The sequence below is a fragment of the Bos taurus genome, chromosome 10 (assembly GCF_002263795.3).
Source record: "Bos taurus isolate L1 Dominette 01449 registration number 42190680 breed Hereford chromosome 10, ARS-UCD2.0, whole genome shotgun sequence".
NCBI classification, from domain to species: Eukaryota; Metazoa; Chordata; class Mammalia; order Artiodactyla; family Bovidae; genus Bos; species Bos taurus.
Window position 1 is genome coordinate 50,536,155 of NC_037337.1, and position 19,327 is coordinate 50,555,481.

The following is a 19,327-nucleotide window of genomic DNA, read 5'->3' on the forward strand; positions in this document are numbered from 1 at the left end:
TTAAAGAAATCAGTCCTGAATCTTCATTGGAAGGACTAATGCTGAAGCTGAAACTGCAGTACTTTGGCCCCCTGATGCGAAGAACTGACTCATTAGAAAAGACACTGATGCTGGGAAAGATTGAAGGTTGGACGAGAAGGGGATGACAGAGGATGAGATGGTTGGATGGCATCACCAACACGATGGACATGAGTTTGAGTAGGCTCCAGGAGTTGGTGATGGACAGGGAAGCCTAGCATGCTACAGTCCATGGGGTCTCAAAGAGTCAGACACAACTGAGGGACTGAACCGAACTGACTGAAGCAACATTTGAAAACATACAGAATTTTACAAAATTTAAGAAAGATGGGAATCTTTAAATTGAAAAGATATTCTAGAAACCAAAAGGAAAATAAATAAGTACACAATTAGATTTGTGGAACTAGAAAATATCACTGTTAAATCCCATCAAAGGAGGGAAAACATTAGTTACAAAGGAAGTACAATTGAACTAATATCCAGCTTCAGTCTTCAGATGCCAGAAGGCAATAGAGAAGTAGCTGTAAATGTCAATTAGAGTCCCACACAAGTCTGAACTATAATTTAAAAGTGAGACTAAAATAAAGACATTTTCTGGCAACTAAAAGTGCTTACCTGTTACTGACCCTCAATAAAATAATCACTAAAGGATCTTGTCAAATAATAATATAACCAATGTCAAATCACAAATAATGTTGTCAAAGATAAAAGTGAACCTAGAGGAAAGAAGTAAGATGCAATAAACAGCATTGAAATTAGGTTTGTTTTTAATGTTGCTAAATTTAAATAGCTACTTACTGTTTAGGTAGATGGAATTGTAAGATGGCCCCAAGATCCCCCAGTTCTAGTAATCTCTAGTATATACTTTGTCTAATTCCTATCCTTGAGTGTGAGTGGGACATCACAACCATGATTAGGTTATGTTACATTAAATTGTTTTCATTGTTGTTTAGTTGCTAAGTCATGTCTGACTCTTTTCAGCCCCATGGACTGCAGCATGCCAGGCTTCCCTGTCCTTCATCATCTCCTGGAGCTTGCTCAAACTCATGTCCATTGAGTCAGTGATGCCATCCAATCTTCTCATCCTCTGTCGCCCCCTTTTCCTCTTGCCCTCAGTCTTTCTCAGCATCAGGGTCTTTTCCAATGAGTCAGCTCTTCACATCAGGTGGCCAAAGAATTGGAGCTTCAGCTCCAGCATCAGTCTTTCCAATGAATATTCAGGGTTGGTTTCCTTTAGGATTGACTGGTTGGATTTCCTTGCAGTCCAAGGGACTCTCAAGAGTCTTCTCCAGAACCACAGGTCAAAAGCGTCAATTCTTTGGCACTCAGCCTTCTTTATGGTCCAAATCATATCCACATGTGACTACTGGAAAAACCGTAGCTTTGACTACACAGACCTTTGTCAGCAAAGTGAAGTTTCTGCTTTTTAGTATGCTGTCTAGATTTGTCATAGTTTTTCTTCCAAAGAGCAAGCAGCTTTTGATTTCACGACTGTTGACTCTAAGGGAAGTAGATTATCTTGGATGGACTTGGTCTAATCCAGTGAGCCCTTAAGTGGGATCAATCACTCCTTAGAAATATTTGAAGTATAATGGAAGATTGCTCTTTGAAGACAAAGAGGGTTACCTATCAGAGAATGAGAATAGCCTTAAGGAACTAAAAGCATCTTCCAGCTGTTAGTCAGTAAGAAATGGGAATCTGAGTCTTATGATCACAAGGAATTGAACTCTCCACATAAGCTGGAAGAGGGCCCCATTTCCAAATGGGAATGCAATCCAGCCAACATCTTAATTTTACCAATAGCTTTGTGAAACCCTAAGCAGAGAACCCAGTCACACTGTGTCCAGATTTCTGACCCACAGAACTGTGAACATTAAAAAGAGTGTTTTCAGCCACTAAATTTGTGGTACTTTGTTAGGCAGCAATAGAACTGTTTTAGGTTGATTAGTTCAATGGCTATAGTTAGCACAGATTATAGTAGAAAGCATCTAGAGGACAAAAAATGAGTTAGAAATTGCTGTAGTAATCTAAGGATGAGATGATACCAGTAAGAAAAATCTAGTAACAGATTGTGAAGGAAGAGTCCTTTAGACTTGGTGTTCACAAAAGCATTCAGGGGTAGTTAACTTCAATAGCAATGATTAACTGCACAATTCATTGGAATCAATCATGAACTTTTGATAGCTTTCCTGCTGTAAGAAGATAGAGTAGAAGGTCCTCAGGGAAAGAGAACCAGGCTTGGATTTCTTGACAGAAGAGAAGTCAATTTTGGCTTAAGCCATTTTTTATCTAGCCTTGACCCCTACTTTTCACATCTTAGACAGGTCTCTCCCTGTAGGCTTTTACAGGTATCCATGACAGGTTACGTCTTAGGAAGGTCTGTGCAGCATTTCAGGATTCATACTTCTACTGACGTAAAAGGCAGACACAACTGGTAATTTTCTATTTTAATTTGACCTGACTTGAATGTAATTTCTATATAAACAGGGGGTGTGGACTATTATATTGCCCACCTCTAATCTTAGGGAAGAGGAAGAGAATTTACTCTATTCTCTTCTTGCAATTTCACACACAATCACACAAAACAGGGGCCCAAATGACACAGTTTAGGAAAGTGTGTCAAATGAGGAATTGGTGTCATGAAGGGGCAGGAAGGAGCAGTAAAAGTAGTACGAGGATTAGTGAAAGCATTAATACTGAGAGGACGTTAGAAAAGAAGGGCAAGTGTTCTGTGTTACATGATAGCATCGTATATGTTCAGAGAGATGTAGGCATTTCTGTTTTACAACATCGGTTATCTTTCTTGAGTTTTATGTTTAAATTTAAGATGGGGTATAAATTTTTTACAGCGGTTAAACACCACACTTTTTGAGAATAGAGGAATTTGAATTTTAAATTAACGATATTTCCAATATGTTAGAAGTTAACTACATCCCATGTTCAATATTTTCTTAAATAACGATTGTATATAACAGGCCATTCTGAAGTATAATAAATGATGTCTTCTAAATTCTAATAATGGCTGGCATTACTTATGACCCTTTCTGTAGCAATAGCCAATAAAAAAGATCATATTTTCAGTATATACATATCATTTTGAAGACCCTAATGTTCAGAAGTGAGTCAGTTTATTTAATTTATAGGAATATGAAAACCATTCTAGGAATAACATTTTATGATTCTACTCTCATCAATATCTGATACTCTAAATTTTCTTGTTAAGCATCTCCATTTTCCATTGTCATGTCTGAATTACTTTTATTATTGTATTTTACCTATTTCAATGTCTGCTTCTTTTCTTTTATAAATGAATTCACCAACTGGAGCCAAAATAGCCTGGAAGCCCTTAAGATTTAAAGCACATTTTAATTATCATATATCATGCCATTAAGAAAAATCAGATATAGCTCTCTAATAAGAATTATGTTTACATTTATCTAATCATTACATCTCAGATTAAAAAGAATATTTTAACAGGAATAAAAATAGAAATAAAATACTAAAAATTTGTATTTTATTTTATTTTTAAAATTTAAAACTATTTGAATGCTGTTGCAACTGTATTCATCATTATCTCTGCTTATTTTACTTAAGAAAGAAATGTTACCCATTGAAAATGTACATGTAATAGAGGCTATACCTAAATAAATATACATAAAATGACTATATACACACATACATATCAGCAGACAAAACAGTAAAATGACTCTTTAAAACTTCTACCATTAAAAATGCTTCAAATACAGTGATCAGAAAATTATCAGAGATTTCCTTAGCTTAGAAAATAGCATAATTAATTTCAGATAAGTCCTAAGTGGAATTGAACCCATGAAAATTTTCTTGTTTTTCATTCATCATTTATGTTCCCCACTAGTCATTTGATAAATTAAAAGAATAACTCCAGTTTGAGATCCAAGTATGTGTTACAGTCTTATTTAACCCCCAGACTGTAGAAGACCCACCAATTTGCCTTCTATTTCAATGGATATTGAGAAAAATGAAAGAGAAATAAGGCTTTATTTCATAAATACTAAATACCATATAAAAAATTAGTTTATTGGCCCTGGGTAAATATTTGACACTCATGAAAAAATTGCAGAATATGCGTTTAAATCACTGTATATTATTAGTTGCATTAAACCTTTAAGTTTTCACTTCGATATTTATTTTTAATTCTCGCTCATTCCTTCAATTACTTTTTCCCTTTGAGTAGTTCACTTTTCTCAAACTGAAGTTTGTACTTTTCTATTTTGTATTTTCCTAGACTAAATAAAATTATTCTTGCCCTAATAACCTAAGTAATGTAACAAAATTAGATGTTAATAAATATGTTGCAGGATTTTTAGGATTAGATATCAGAGACAAAAATTGATACCAAAGCTCAGGATTTTTAATAGAAAGGTTTTGGCACTATATTCTGGTCGCAGTTTATGGCTTGGAAACTTAGAGCAAAACAACCTGATACATATACAAATCAATCAATAAATAAACAACTGTGACATAAAAGCCTTATTCTTATGAACATGTCTCATTTCCCTTATTAGATGGTTAACTTTTTAAGGACAGAGCCAAAATAATGCCCCAGTATCTAGCATAAGGCTAGAAAGTGTTAGGAAATACATATTTGAGTTGGTTTTGTAAGACCAATGAATCTTTGCCATGTATATTTATTTATCCCAAAATGAAATGTTAGGTCATTTAAGCTGCACAGCTACTAAGTTATTTTCAACACTTCCTGTGAGTTCTGAAGTCTAACAAATCAATTAACTTCACTTTCTATCCTGAGTTTATATTTCTTCTATTTATCAGTCATGAAGGATGGCATGCTTTTGTTGCCCTTTTCTTAAATTGTTGTGTCAATCTTCATAATATTGGACAAAGCAAAACATTTCCTTTAGGCAGTGTTTGTTTCCAACCAACTCTTTTTTGCTTTTGAGATTGTTTAACATTTCATGCTGGTGGAAAGAAAACAAAATTATCTTAAATGTGCAAATGAAATAATAGCCAACCAAAAAACTGTTCTCTGCATTAGATAATAGAGTTTTAATGTATTTCTGCTGTCGGGTTGGTGTATTTGTGTGATAATTTTATGTGACAGTGTAATTAAATTGTAAAACAATTCCCATTTCCTATGTATTTTATCTATTTATCATCATTTATTTCTTTACCTTCTTTTTCTGCAGTAAATATTATTGTAAGGAGAGTTAAATAAGTTAAACCAATGCAATTACTTTTGCAGATTGAAATTAACTTCATATATCAATTCGTGCACATTTATACAAAGTACCTACAACTTGCTCAGTATAAATAAATGTGTTTATTGCAGTATATTTATGATGTCACTGTGGTTTCCATGTTTGCCTTCCTTTTGAGTAATGATGTATATGTTTAAACTTGACATTTTAACAGTATTTTCAAACAATTTCATTCATTATCAAATAACCATTTATTACACTATGGCAATTTCATACCATTTACTGAACCCTTTAGACACTCCTAAACAATGATTTATCAACCAATATACAAATTTTAATGCTTATCACAGCAAATATAGAAAGTAACATTAAATAGTGACTTGACAAGAGATAACTAAATTATCTTTTAAAAGAAACCTTGATGAGTCATGTTTAGCAATTGCCACTCTGCATTTATAGCTGTATAAGTAATTAAAGGAAGAGTATTAGATTGTTATGTTCTTCATCTATTAAAATGGTTAATTATAAAACCTGTATTGACAACAACCATATAATCCCAAATGCTAATTTTAAAGGAAAGAAAGAAGAAAGAGTTGTAAATGTTTTGGATGCCGACCTACTTGGTAGCTTTTTGTGTCTGGGCTTCTCGATAAATAGGAGGGACAAGAGTCCTGCTCAGGAAATCATCCTTGGATGACAAGGCTGGGATGCGCCTGATGGTTCATGTTGTGTGAAACAATGGCTCCTTACCATAATCCTAGCTGCTTGCTGCACACAAGACACAGCTGGATCGTCCTCACGATGTCTGACCATACCATCCTTGCTGAAGCATCCCACAGAAGTTATGTAGCTGTGAATTTTATTAGGGGGAAAAAATTTCATTTCTCTACCCAAAGGAACCAAATCAGTGGCAGAATGTTATTCTTATAGGATCACACAGTTGATCCATCGAAGACTACAGTCCTCCAAGAAACTTTAGTTTAAAAACAAACAATTAACGAGGACAGAAAGGGAGGAGGGAGAGACAAGACAAGCTTCCTTTCTAGTAGGATCATTTACATAAAACATTAAACCTGATAAAGGTTTCTGTCAGTGTGTGGGAGGGTCTGTATTTCTTTAGTTATCCACATCCAGAATGAATTAATTTGACACTAATTGCAGAAGGATTAAATTTATTCAATCTCTGTAGACTACTCCTTGACTATTAAAATTAAATGAAGATAAAAATGAATTATTCTTTCCTAGATCAAAAATTAAACACCAAACCAATTTATGAGGATGTGGGGGAAGAAGGGCAATAAAGACTTCAACCTATGAGTTGTTTTTTTTCTTCCTAAAATAGATTGAAGTGAAAAGCTTATTTTTTGAAAGATTTATTAATTTAACAAAAAAGATCCCTTATTTAGGAGGCCCTGGGACACCTTTAGAAAATGTATTCTAACTATAAGAACCTGAAAATACATACATTTTCATTAACACTTTTAAAATAGATAGCTATGCCAAGAAATTGTTTATATAGAGACTGACTTTTTTAATAGTCAAAACACCAAGAATTATTAAGATCCAAAAGAGGAACGAATTTCAAGTGATTTCATTCCAGCATGTGTTTTCTGTACCTCTAGGTCAAATAAAGAACTGAAGCCAAAACTATTATCAGAAGAAGCATGCTTATAAACTAAACTTTGAAGAAACTCCTCATTTTCAGAATGGTCCTTAAACAAAAATGATCAAGACAGTTCCTAAGACTCCCTGAGATTGCCATCTGTTTCTTCATTTACTGGTATCTATGTCCTAGTCGTAGAGAATGCATGTTGCATTGAAGAGAAGGGAGGAGACTTACAAATTTGGTAGTCAAGTTGGAATTTTTTTTGGAGTGGGTCTTTGCTTATTCTTCATTGCTGTGTGTGGGCTTTCTTTAGTTGTAGCAAGTAGAGAGGAGAAGGACATAGCAACCCACCCCAGTATTCTTGCCTAGAGAATCCTGTGGACAGAGGAGCCTGGTGGGCTGCTGTCCATGGGGTTGCACAGAGTCAGGCATGACTGAAGCTTCTTAGCATGCATGCATGCATTGGAGAAGGAAATGGCAACCCACTCCAATATTCTTGCCTAGAGAATCCCAGGGGTGGAGGAGCCTGGTGCACTGCCATCTGTGGGGTCGCTCAGAGTTGGACACGACTGAAGCAACCTAGCAGCAGCAGCAGCAAGCAGAGGCTACTCTTCACTGTGGTGCTCAGGCTTCTCATTGTGATGGCTTCTCTTGGTGTAGAGCACAGGCTGTATGTGCACAGGCTTCAGAGGTGCAGCACACAGACTCAGTCGTTGGCAGCTCCCAGGCTCTTGAGCACAAGGCTCAGTAGTTGTGTTGCAGGGGCTTAGTTGCTCCTCAGCCTGTGGAATCTTCCCAGACCAGGAATTGAACCCATATCCCCTGCATTGGCAGGCGGATTCTTATTCACTGCACACCAGGGAAGTCCCAAGTTGGAATTTTAAAGGAAATTTGCTGACTATGAGTTCAAGACTTGGTCTACTGTATTCTACAAGCTTGCAAACTGTAAATACCAGTATCCCTGGTAAATACTCAGATTCTTTCAAGTATCTTTCCTATGACCTAGCATGGATTTTATTTATGTATTTGGATTGTCTTCTTTTTTTTATGCCATTTTTTAAAAAAGATAGATGACATGTAAGGCAGGTAATTTTCAGAGGTTTGTACTTAAACATTCACTTAACATTTTCGTGAATTCCTAAAATTTAATGAAACAATAAGCCCAACTTCAAACAAAATGCTAACTTAGGTAAAAATGAGTCTCTGGTACCTCATAAATTACTGACAAGAAAACTGAAGTTCTGGGGTCATAGGTTACTTGCCCAGGGGTCACAGAGACTGTAGCGGAATAAGAACTAATACGCCTCTCCTCATCCCAGTCCAGTCCTAGCCTTCTATTTTCACATAAGGTTTATGTGTTAAGCCATTCTATGAAAAATTAATTGCATTCTAAAAGGAACTAGTGCCATAAGCTAATTAAGGAAAGACTAATAATGCAGTTTCAGGCGTTATTCATCTTATCGATTTAAATTCACCCTCACACTCTCTCATATCCCAAACTACATATAAGAACTTTAGATACAATATTTGTAAATAGTGCCTGGGTAAGGTTATTGTCAGATGGAATAGCATCTCATATATAGGGGTGTGTGCGTGTGTGTGTGTATAATATTATATATATATATATACATGTGAAAGTCACTCAGTCGTGTCCAACTCTTTGCGACCACATGGACTATAGAGTCCATGGAATTCTCTAGGCCAGAATACTGGAGTGGGTAGCCTTTCCCTTCTCCAGGGGATCTTCCCAACCCAGGGATCAAACCCAGGTCTCCTGCATTGTAGGCAGATTCTTTCCAGCTGAGCCACAAGGGAAGCCCATAAAGTTCCTCATATTAATGGAGACTTTGCTGAAGAGTTAATACTCTATAATTTCAGAGATTAAAGAAAGATGATAATTCATGCTAAACTTCTATCATTTTATCTCTCCTCATTTTATAAACACCTAAAACTACAAAGTATTCTTTGTTTTTAGTAACTATAATCTGGTTCTTTAGTAATTACATTAAAAGAAAGATGTTTGTCATTAAGTATTATAAGGGAACTGTAAGTGAAAAAGAATATTACAATATTAATATTTTCTCATCAGTTTTACTGAAATTCATTAACAAGAATCTGAGTTAGTACATTTTATTTATTTACAGAGTTCCAGTGTTTCAAAATATAAATGATATCACCTAGATTCTCTCAGCTGAGGTAGTTACTTTTAGGAGGTTAAAGTATTTGGGGAAATACATTTGCAGAACTTTTAGCCCATCACAGTAGTGGATTAGATAATACAAACTTTTGATTTTTATATTCATATAAAATAAAAAATAAAAATGCATTTGCCTTACATAGAGCCATGTTAACATTTTTTAAGTAGAATGAAATTCCCAATTGACCCCAAATTGTGTCTTTTAAAATGCACTTACTTGTTTTCTTGAAACAAGTAAAATTGTACTTCAACTCTAAAGATGCAGAATAAGTTGTTAATGCTTTGGTGAACAACAGTGCTGTATCTAATTTTGAGTTAATCTCAGTGCAGGAACTGTAATTGGCTGTGGGACAGTTCACTTTAGTTATCAATTCCCACTTTTGGTTACCCAGCCCAGAAAGAATTAAAAAATCATTAACACTGGTAAAAATCATCATCATCAATCAATCAAACTCTGCTTTTTTAATTGAAGGCGATTAGTTATTTGTATGTTTCTAATTTTAGATGGTCATACTGCTAAGAAGATTCCGTATCTTCAAGGAGAGAAGGAAGAGTAAAATCTACTTCCCTCTTCAAAATGAGTCTGTATTTTAGTAATAATCTAAGTATAGTAATACTATGTCTCATATGTTTGCAAAGGCATTAATTAATAAGTGGAGTGATACTTTGGTAATGACTCCTCTTTGGGGTAGATGGATCTCTGCCCATCATCTTCCCAGACGACAATCATGATGGCAAATCTATTTGTTGCCATGATTTTGCCAAAGTTTGTGCTTTTATGTTATAAAATGTATACCATCTGATAGTTTTAAACTCATTCACCGTTTCCTTTATGAGACTGCATCAACATCTTTTAAAAAGCATTTATTTATGTGACTGGGCCCAGTGTTAGTTGCAGCACACAGGGTCTTTTAGTTACAGCATACGAACTGCTGGTTGTGGCCTCTGGGATCTAGTTCCCTGACCAGGGATCAAATCAGGAACCCTTGCATTAGGAGTGTGGAGTCTTAGCCACTGGACCACCAGGCATTAATATCTTCATATAGGGCTTGAGTATGGACTTTAAGCTTTGTTCACAGTATTAGTTTTGATAATAGTCTAAGGTGTGCTGTGCTTTAGTCACTCAGTCATATCCAACTCTTTGAGACCCCATGGACGGTAGCCTGCCAGGCTCCTCTGTCCATGGGATTCTCCAGGCAAGAATACTGGAGTGGGTTGTCATGCCCTCCTGCAGGGGATCTTCCCAACCCAGGGATCGAACCCAGGTCTCCCACATTGCAGGCGGATTCTTTACTATGTGAGCCACCAGGGAAGCCTAAGAAAACTGGAGTGGATTGCTTATCCCTTCTCCAGGGGATCTTCCTGACCCAGGAATTGATCCGGGGTCTCCTGCATTGCATGAGGATTCTTTACCAGCTGAGCTACCAGGGAAGTCTAGTACTAGTCTTTCCTAAGTTCTATTGAATGAAATGCATATCCCTACTGTCCCCAGTAGTCATGTATGGATGTGAGAGTTGGACTATAAAGAGAGCTGAGCGCCGAAGAATTGATGCTTTTGAATGTGGTGTTGAAGAAGACTCTTGAGAGTTCCTTGGACTGCAAGGAGATCCAACCAGTCCATCCTAAAGGAAATCAGTCCTGAATGTCCATTGGAAGGACTGATATTGAAGCTGAAACTCCAATACTTTGGCCACCTGATGCAAAAAGCTGACTCATTTGAAAAGACCCTGATGCTGGGAAAGATTGAAGACAGGAGGAGAAGGGGATTACAGAGGATGAGATGTTGGATGGCATCACCAACTCAATGGACATGAGTTTGGGTAAACTCTGGGACTTGGTGATGGACAGGGAGGCCTGGCATGCTGCAGTCCATGGGGTTGCAAAGAGTCAGACACGACTGAGCACCTGAACTGAACTGTCCCCAACAAACATAACCATGTCCAGATCTGAACTCTTATTCTCATATGACTTTAACCCATAATCCAGCTATTTCCCTGAATGAGTTGAATCCTTAAAATCCTGCAGACTGAAATACTCCAGTAAATCAGCCTAGTTTTCCTCTTAAATGGCCATATTCCAACTCTATGCATAGAAATATTTCATAGGAATGTATGCTGATGCTTCCCTGTGTCTATCCTGTAGAATGTGGCAGCATCACCCAACAGTGAGGTGTAATGTATGTAGGCAGTCCAATTTGAATTTTCTGAAATTGGGAAGCAGAAATTCTCTCTCGAACAATATCTTTTACTGGTTCACTGTAGAACAGAAACTTGTCACCATACCAAAGACAAAGCTGCTGGGTTTAGTTTTGAATTTTATAAAGTGAGTAAGGGAAAAATATATACACATTCATTTCAGACTCAAGTTATGAATAATTAAATGAATATATAATTGTATCCAGTTTTACCCTCAAGCTCAACTAGCAAAGACATCTTCAGCCCATGTAAAAAGGATACTTTATTTTTTTCCAAAATTATTAGTGAGCTGCCAAACATCACTGAATTTATATGCTCATCAGCAACAATAACAATCTGTCTATAAAATTATACAGTGGAGAGTGCAGCAGCCTTGAAGAGTTTTGTTTAATGTACATATGTCTTCTGAAATTTATACACACATTTTCTTAGCATTGTCTCAAATGTCTTCTTCATCACCCCTCATCTCACCTCAGATGCAAGATTGAGGTGGGGTTGGGGAGTAGGTTCATCACTTAAGTCCATTTTGACTGAGCGCTTTTGTTTTGATGTATGACGTTTGACAAAGAACATGGATAATCAAAGCATACATTCCAATGAGTACTATCCCTCTCAAAGTTGTTCTCTTAGGGCTTATCCTAATGAAGCTGCATTGTGCAGGTCATTTTCAAGCTCTTCTTTTGGAGTGTAAAATAAAGTGGTAATTGATTGCATTTCCAGTTTGCTCATCATATTTATTGGGCTTGAATAAATCCTTAGTATTAAAGAAACGTTCTTTTTTACTCTAAAAAAATTTATTTGAAATATAGTTGATTTATGTTGTGTGTGAATATAGTTGATTTATAATGTGTTTCAGGTGTATAGCAAAGTGATTAAGTTATATATATATAACTGAACATATATATATATACTACATATACTTTTTATGTTCTGTTCCATTATAGGTTATTACAAGACATTGAGTATAATTTCCAGTGCCATACAGTAGGTCCTTGTTGGTTATCTATTTCATGTATAGTAGTGTGTATATTTTAATACCAAACTCCTAATTTATCCTTCCCCTGCCCCTTTGGGAGCCATAAATTTGTTTCCTATATCTGTGAATCTGTTTCTGTTTCATAAATAAGCTCATTTGTATCATTTTTTTAGATTCCATATATAAGTGATAATCATATGATGTTTATTTGTTTTTGTCTCACTTACTTTATTTAGTATGACAATCTCTAGGTCCATCCATATTGCTGCAAATGGGGTTATTTCATTCTTTTTAATGACTGAGTAATATTCCATTGGATATAGGTACTGCATATTCTTTACCCAGTTCTCTGTCAATGGACATTCTGGTTGCTTCCATGTCTTTACTGTTGTAAATAGTGCTGCTATGAACATTGAGGTGGATGTATCTTTTCCAATTATGTCTTTCTCCAGAGATATGCCCAGGAGTAAGATTGCAAGATCATATGATAGCTCAATTTTCAGGGGGAAAAAAATCCTTTTTTTATCTGGCCTGTTGTTGTTACTACAGCCATTCATACCTGCTCATACTCCCACTGCTTGTGCTTTAGTCACAATGAACAACAGGCATTTTATATGCTAGTCTCTCTGCTTAGAAGATCCTCCTCTTAATCTTTTTTTTTTTTTAATGTTTATTTATTTCACTGCACCAGATCTTAGTTGCAACATACGGATTTTTGATCTTCATTATGACATGCAGGGTCCTTAGTTGTGGCACATGGGATCTCTAGTTGTGGCATGAGAACTCTTAAGTTGCAGCATGTGAGGTCTAGTTCCCTGACCAGGGATAGAACCAGTGCACCCTCCATTTGGAGCACGGAGTCCTGGCCACTGGGCCACCAGGGAAGGAAGTCCCTACTCCTCTTATTCTTAAGCTTGATATACCTCTTGCAGAAAGTCTTCCTTTCTTGACCCCATCTGCCACCCCCCAATCTAGTTAGCTCCCTTCTGTTTAGCTGCACCCTAGAAGTACTAAGATCACTCAATCTACTGAACTGTTTATTGTCTTCACTTGCCCTTTTCTCTGACTAGTCTACGAGCTCCTTGAAGGCAGACATCATGTCTTTTTCATCTTATCCTCAGGGCCCAACCCTCAGGACTCACAATATTGTCCAGTAAAGATTTGTCTAATGATCTGTGAATGAATACAAAGGTTTGTCAAAATGTATGTGAATGGGTATTTGAACAAAGTGGGTGACCTTAGATGATAACTTTGAAGGTAAACATTCACTTGATTGAGTCGTAGTCAGTTTCAAAAATTTACTGGATTATTCAATAAATGATGTTGGGTAGAATTATTGTGTCAGAGAAGGCGATGTCACCCCTCTCCAGTACTCTTGCCTGGCAAATCCCATGGACAGAGGAGCCTGGTAGGCTGCAGTCCATGGGGTCGTGAAGAGTTGGACACAACTGAGCGACTTCCCTTTCACTTTTCACTTTCATGCGTTGGAGAAGGAAATGGCATCCCACTCCAGTGTTCTTGCCTGGAGAATCCCAGGGATGGGGGAGCCTGGTGGGCTGCTGTCTGTGGGGTCACACAGAATTGGACACAACTGAAGTGACTTAGCAGCAGAATATTGTGTCAGTTTAGTAAAAATCAGATTCCTTAGTTCAGTTCAGTTCAGTCACTCAGTCATGTCCGACTCTTTGCAACCCCATGAATCGCAGCACGCCAGGCCTCCCTGTCCATCACCAACTCCCGGAGTTCACCCAGATTCATGTCCATCGAGTCAGTGATGCCATCCAGCCATCTCATCCTCTGTCATCCCCTTCTCCTCCTGCCCCCAATCCCTCCCAGCATCAGAGTCTTTTCCAATGAGTCAACTCTTCGCATCAGGTGGCCAAAGTATTGGAGTTTCAGTTTCAGCATCATTCCTTGCAAAGAAATCCCAGGACTGATCTCCTTCAGAATGGACTGGTTGGATCTCCTTACAGTCCAAGGGACTCTCAAGAGTCTTCTCCAACACCACAGTTCAAAAGCATCAGTTCTTTGGCACTCAGCCTTCTTCACAGTCCAACTGTCACATCCATACATGACCACAGGAAAAACCATAGCCTTGACTAGACGAACCTTTGTTGGCAAAGTAATGTCTCTGCTTTTGAATGTGCTATCTAGGTTGGTCATAACTTTCCTTCTTACCTCATATCATAAGCACATATATAAAATTCCAATTGGATTTAACGTTCGTATTTTTTAAAAAAGATGAACTCTAAACAACTATGACTACTTGTTTAATTTTAGAGTGAGGAGGGTCTATTTAAACATAACACCAAAACCAAAATCCACAGAGAAAAAGACCGATGGTGGCTCTGAGCTAATGTATTGCTTTGTGCTTAAGGTCTGGAAGCCACACATTTTTCCTTTGTGGACTTAAAAAAACTCACAAGGTAAAAATTGCAAGTAGATTTTATTCAGTGTCTTTCTAAGAACTATAGCGGGAAGACAGCATTTCAGATAGCTCTGATATACTGTTCCAAAGAGGTAAAGAGGGAGGGGCGATCAGTATATCTGTGACTTCGGCAAAGGGGGAATGTGCACCCAAGCATACATCTCCGAAGTTTGCTGCTAGTCACAAGGAACACATCTTAGTTAATGGTTTTAGTGCTCTTCTAAATATGGAAAGATGCAAGAATCCAGGTTCATAAAAATTTCTCCTGAAAACATCTAACTATCTAAAGGCTAATTCTGCCAGTTTTCCCAGATCGTAAAGGGCCTCAATTCTGATCTCCACCCTGAACTCCTTTCGGCGTCTATTAAAAGTCAGCAGCTGCAATTCTAATGATTCAATCCCTGTAGCACCACACGGCTAGCGCATTCTTTAGTGGGCACCTCTGAATTATTTTCCAATTTTTAGGAGTCTAAACATCTACCTATTCACGGAACCACATAGAAAAAAGCAAGTGATTTTCACAGTACACTAAAGATTATGTGAAAAGTTTGCAAACACAGGGAAAATAGTATATTCTTTTTTCAGATTAATAACTGGACCCATTGCTTCAAGTTATTTAACCTAAAAGTTGAGGGAAAACATATTGAATGTATAATTTGAAAATGTAGCCAATATATTGTTTGGAAAATAAGTCAGTCCTATGTTTCTGACCTATGGATACTCTGTGCAGTGTTGTCTTTAACACTAGATGGAGTATCCAAAACTGAGCAGCCTAAATGTTCAATAAGAAATTGTCAGTACATAAATTATCCATAATAAAAATGATGGTATTAAATATACTTATTGACCAGAAAAGAAATTCAGGATATATTTTTAAATGAGAAGAAAAAATTAGATTATAAACTATTAGATAAATTATTTTATTTTTATACATTATGAGCTATTTTTGTAGTTTTATATATATGTACACACACACACACACATCTGAACGGCTATACATAAATGTGTTAATAGTGCAACTATCCTTCTTGTCTTATCCATAATTTGTAACATTTCAACAATAAGAATGGATAATTCATGAGATGGGGATAAAAAGTCAAATAGTAGAATGGCTTACTCAAAATCCAAAGCAAATACTGACCAAGCATATTTAAACAATAAAGTTAGTGAAATGAAAAAGAAACTAAAGATTGTAAAACCACGTAACTGTTTATGATTTCAAATGATTTTCCGCCACCCTGTGGAGAATATTACACATTGCAGAACATGGAACTGAAAAATCTGTTAATTGAAGATGAAATTGTTTTTTAAGGAGCATCGTCCAAGAAGTTGTTTAAAGCTCTATCAGTTGATCGGTTTTATTTTTATTGTTCACTCTGCCAGATACTTAACAAAATTGATAGGAAAATAATACCTAACACATATACAATTACAACATACCATAGGCTAGGCTAAGTCACTTCAGTCATATCTGACTCTGTGTGACCCCATAGACGGCAGCCTATCAGGCTCCCCCCGTCCCTGGGATTCTCCAGGCAAGAACACTGGAGTGGGTTGCCATTTCCTTCTCCAATGCATGAAAGTGAAAAGTGAAAGTGAAGTCGCTCAGTCGTGTCCGACCCTCAGCGACCCCATGGACTGCAGCCTTCCAGGCTCCTCCATCCATGGGATCTTCCAGGCAAGAGTACTGGAGTGGGGTGCCATTGTCTTCTCCGACAACATACCATACACTATTCTAACATACATATGGCTTTATTTCACAAAAGTCCTATGAATTATTCCTTATTCCCCATTTTATAGATGAGACACACAGTTTAACCCCCTGCCAGCTGTGAGTAAATGTTTCCAAAGCAATGTAAACCCAGGAAACTGCATTTTGGGTCAATGACTTAAAATTTTGAGCTTTGCAGTTCCCCTCAAGCCCCACCATTCCATAGTCAACCCAAATTGTTGACTACTGGGCCTTTGCAGGGGTTTAGGGTTTGGGATTTGAGAAGGGTCATTACATTCTCCAAACTAATCTTAGTTCATTGAAGCTATAGAGCAGCTGCTGATGCTGCTAAGTCTCGTCAGTTGTGTCCGACTCTGTGTGACCCCATAGACGGCAGCCCACCAGGCTCCCCCGTCCCTGGGATTCTCCAGGCAAGAACACTGGAGTGGGTTGCCATTTCCTTCTCCAACGCATGAAAGTGAAAATTGAAAGTGAAGTCGCTCAGTCATGTCCGACTCTTAGCCACCCCATGGACTGGAGCCTTCCAGGCTCCTCCAACCATGAGATTTTCCAGGCAAGAGTACTGGAGTAGGGTGCCATTGCCTTCTCCACATACAGCAGCGTTGCTACTCAAAACATGGCTCATAGACCTGGGCCCTTCAGAGAACTGTTTGTTACTGGGCCACAGTGAGACAAATAGTACAGAGACTGAGAATAAATGTTGAGAAAACTTTATAGCAACTTGGCAGGTAATTTTATGGCTGTTGACTCTAATGATGAAATTTTCCTGATACTTTTATCTTACTAAAGCATGGTCTACAACTAAATAAGTTGATCATTCTCTTCATATAGTTTTTTAAGCAGATAGGGTAGTGGGTCCTCGGAGGAAAGGAACTAGTACAGTGTTTTAACATAAGAGAAGCCATTATATGCCAATGCCATTTTGTGATCCAACCCTGGCCACAGTGCTTGCCTTTTAATGGTTGTCAGTATAAGGATCTTTTTTCTTTTTATTGTTTTTAAATTGTTTTTTGTTTGTTTTTTTAAATCACTTTTTAAAATTTATTTTTTAATTGGAGTCTAATTGCTTTACAATGTTTTCATTTCTGCTATATAGGAACATGCATTACCTATAAGTGAACATACATTCCTTCCCTCTTGAGACTCCCCTCTACCCATCTCACCCCTAACGCACCCAACGAGGTCTTCACAAAGCACAGAGCTGAGCTCCCTGTGCTACACGGCAGCTTCCCACTAGCTACCTGTTTCACACACGGTGGTGTATATATGTCAATGAGAAAGTAGCACTGACATATATACACTACTATGAGTAATAAGGATCTTAAAGAAACAGAAGAACAAATGACTATTATCTGGCAAAAGAAGAAACAATAGCAAAGACGATTGTAAAGACTCCCAGTTCTGTTGCAATGGTAAAAATTAACCTGAACACTCAACCAACAGATCAATGGGAACCTAAGAAATGATGATATTGACCTTTTCTCACCATCAAACGACTTCAGTCAACTAAAGCTTCAGTTCAGTTTAGTCGCTCAGTCGTGTCCGACTCTGCGACCCCATGAATCGCAGCACGCCAGGCCTCCCTGTCCATCACCAACTCCCGGAGTTCACCCATACTCATGTCCATCGAGTCAGTGATGCCATCCAGCCATCTCATCCTCTGTCATCCCCTTCTCCTCCTGCCCCCAATCCCTCCCACATCAGAGTCTTTTCCAATGAGTCAACTCTTCACATGAGGTGGCCAAAGTATTGGAGTTTCAGCTTCAGCATCAGTCCTTCCAATGAACACCCAGGACTGATCTCCTTCAGAATGGACTGGATGGATCTCCTTGCAGTCCAAGGGACTCTCAAGAGTCTTCTCCAACAACACACTTCAAAAGCATCAATTCTTCAGCGCTCAGCTTTCTTCACAGTCCAACTCTCACATCCATACATGACCACTGGAAAAACCATAGCCTTGACTAGAGGGACCTTTACTGGCAAAGTAGTGTCTCTGCTTTTGAATATGCTATCTAGGTTGGTCATAACTTCCTTCCAAGGAGTAAGCGTCTTTTAATTTCATGGCTGCAGTCACCATCTGCAGTGATTTTGGAGCCCCCCAAAAATAAAGTCTGACACTAAAGCTTGGACTCTGTCAAACTTTGCCCCAATTCTATGTTGCAATATATTCTGATCAAGCCCCTTCATGCACATGCATGAATCCTTGGCTTAAAACTTCCAAAATTTCTCTGTTTGGAAGACACTACTTTGGGAAAGATTCCCTAGCATACTGCTTGCTTGGTGCAAGAAATCCTCCCTGTGATCTTTAGCTTGGTTATCTTTTGGCTCAATCCTGACTAAGAGGTGAACCCAGTTTTCTGGGAACAATTTGAGAAGTACTGTTATAAAGCTGTTCACCCAGGACAATTTTACCAAACTCTAAGGATTTTTCTGAGGTTTGTTGTTGTTTAGTTGCTAAGTCATGTCTGACTTTTGTGACCCCATCGACTACAGCACACCAGGCTTCCCTGCCCATCACCAACTCCCAGAGCTTGCTCAAATTCATGTCCATTGAGTAGATGATGCCATCCAACCATCTCATTCTCTGTTGTTCCATTCTCCTCTTGCCCTCAATCTTTCCCTGAATCAGGATCTTTCCCAATGAGTCAGCTCTTTGCATCAGGTAGCCATAGTATTGGAGCTTCAGCTTCACCATCAGTCCCTGTAATGAATATTCAGAGTTGATTTCCTTTAGGATTGACTGGTCTGATTTTCGTGCTGTTCAAGGGACTCTCAAAAGTCTTCTTCAGCACTACAGTTGTTCAGCACTCAGTCTTCTTTATGGTCCAACTCTCACATCCATACATGACTACTGGAAAAACAATAGCTTTGAATATGGACCTTTGTCAGAAAAGTGATGTCTCTGCTTTTTAATATGCTGTCTAGGTTGGTCATAGCTTTTCTTCCAAGGAGTAAGCATCTTTTAATTTCATGGCTGCAC